Here is a 2,414-nt window from a genome sequence, read left to right on the forward strand (position 1 = left end):
TGCACAGAACCCTGGTTACCAGCGCTGCCACAGCCCCACCTGCCTCTACCCGGGCTCCAGCTCCTGCCTGGGAAGGATGAGTCTGTTCTCAAGACATCCCTAAAAATAAAGTGAGGCTGAGTAACGGCACAAGCCCGTACAGCGCACCGCAGCGGAGCAGAGCAGCTCCCGGAGGTGAGCGCACAGGAGCATGCCCCAGGCTACCAGCGGTGGAGAGGAGAGGGTGTGAGCTGGGACAACAGCAGACACGCTCCACGCACCTGCAGCGTGGGAAGAGGCAGCTCCCGGGACAGCGTGTGGGTGTGACTGAGGGCAAGAGAAAGGTTGTGCAGGGGGAGGCTGCGCCGGTGCTGGATGGAGTGGAGCAAGCCTCACTCCCCAGGAAAGCCCCCGGGTCCAGCAGTGCCCTGGGTACCTTCCCCAGCCCCAGCCGCACCAGCCAGAGAAAGGCCAGGCTGTGCGTGAGATGGTGCAGAGCCGCTGCCCTTGGCCCTGTGCCTCCATGGAGGTGCCAAGGGCGGGCACCTGCCAGACCCCCTGCCCCTGTAAGGTGGGGCTGTCAGCAAAGCCTGCGGTCACAGCCGGGCTGGGGGGTGGCTCCTTCCCCCAGAGTCCCCAGTGGTCCTCGTCTGCACAAACACAGTTTTCCGATTCCTCACCAAAGGCAGCGGCCAGACACTGCTGTGCAGGGAAAAGCAAGATGCCTCGGTGCTGCCCCGCAGCCCAGCTACTGCCAGCAGCCGCAGCCCGGGCAGGAGGTGCCGCTGCTGGCATTTCTCCACATGCTGCTGAGCCACAGGAGGGCTGGAGGTCCTGGGGCTATCAGCCCCACCTCAGCTACGCTACCTGAGCCCTGACCTAACCCTGCCTGAGGCTCCTGGGGGCCAATACGGCCAGCAGCAGGCAGCCCTTGGCCACGCTCTCTGAGCCCCTCAGTTCCCACACCTGCCAGGGTCCCATCCGTCCTGGGACCTCTTGCACAAGCCCTGGTGCTCTCCAATGCTCAGTCCCAAAATGCCACCAGCTAGGGAAGTTCCAGGAGCCCCAGAACATCAGCAGCATCACCTATTTCTGGGGAGGTCTGCCTTGAGTCGGGACAGCATGACTGCCCTGGCATGACTCCAGCACATCCCCATGGCCCGGATGGCAGGCGCAGCAAAGCTGAGCAGCTCTGAATCACCAAGGGACTCGAGACTGCTTGGAAAAAATCATGTAATTGCTAAAATTAGCAGCTTGTGGGCTTGGCTGGGAAAGCGCATTGCTCATCTGCCAAACAGCTGAGCACGCTCGCCCACGCCCAGCAGCCCCAGGTCCCCTCAGCTCTTACCTCAGCCCCTGCTCCTCGCACACCTCCAGCTCCCGGCCAAATTTGCACCCCAGGGTGGGATGGGACATCCCAGGCCCCACCGCTCCCTGCCCGCAGTGCAGGGCTGGGACACCCCCCCAGTTATTTTGCACTGCTGCAAAGCACCCACCATCATACGAGAACCCTCCACAGCGGGCCCCAGTGCTTGCAGAGACCAGCTGGCCCAGGGCATGGGGCCAAATTCGGCTCTTCTGAAGCAGAGGAGGAGGGTGGAGGGCTGAGCTTGGGGCCAGGGAGGGGGTCCCCTCTGTCCTCCAGTGCAGGACACCTCCAGGCCTGAGCCATGCAAGACACTTAGGCTCGAGTCACAGCTGAGGGGGGAAGGAAGGTGCATTAGTGCCTCAGGGAGCAGCGCTGGAGCCCCTCACACCCTCTGAGAAGCCCACAGCAGACAGCTCCTCCACAGGGCCAGTGATCCAGCCCCCCCCAACATTTTCAGATCCCTGCTTGAGGAATGCCTCACTGCTCATCGTTACAGGATACCCCATCTGCAGCTGCCCCAAAGGATGTCTTGCCTTCTCTAGAGAAGTACATGTGCAGGGTGGGAGCTTTAGGAAGAAACAACAGCCCTGGTCCCTCCAGGATGGACAGCAGGGATGGCCAAGAGGCTAACCTCCATCCCAGCACCAGCACGAGACCCACCAGAACCCTCCTAGAGCTCAAGGAAAACCACATTTAGTTCTCAGGCACCAGTGGGGTTCACTCAGCCAGCAGAACCATCTCCTCCAGGCTTGGCCCCGGCCCCAGCCCCAAACGATAGCAGAAGCGTGTAGGGCTTGGCGCTGGCTCAGGGCAATGCTAGGCTGGAAGGAATGTGGGGCTTGCAGCCAAGTTCGCCCGGAGAGATAATCCGAAGCGGAAAGAGCTTGTCCGATGGACACAGCAAGAGGACTGGCTGGAGCAGGAGGCGATGGTGGGGGGCTGTCCCTGCTCATGCACCGTGAGGTGTTTCCTGGACCAGCTTCGCCCTGTTCTGCATTGCCATACAGCCATCCCTGGCACCAGGGAGTGCTCCAGGACCTCTTCTGAACACCCCAAGGGGGAAGTG

The sequence above is a fragment of the Buceros rhinoceros genome, unplaced genomic scaffold (genome assembly GCF_000710305.1).
Source record: "Buceros rhinoceros silvestris isolate BGI_N320 unplaced genomic scaffold, ASM71030v1 scaffold12042, whole genome shotgun sequence".
NCBI classification, from domain to species: domain Eukaryota; kingdom Metazoa; phylum Chordata; class Aves; order Bucerotiformes; family Bucerotidae; genus Buceros; species Buceros rhinoceros.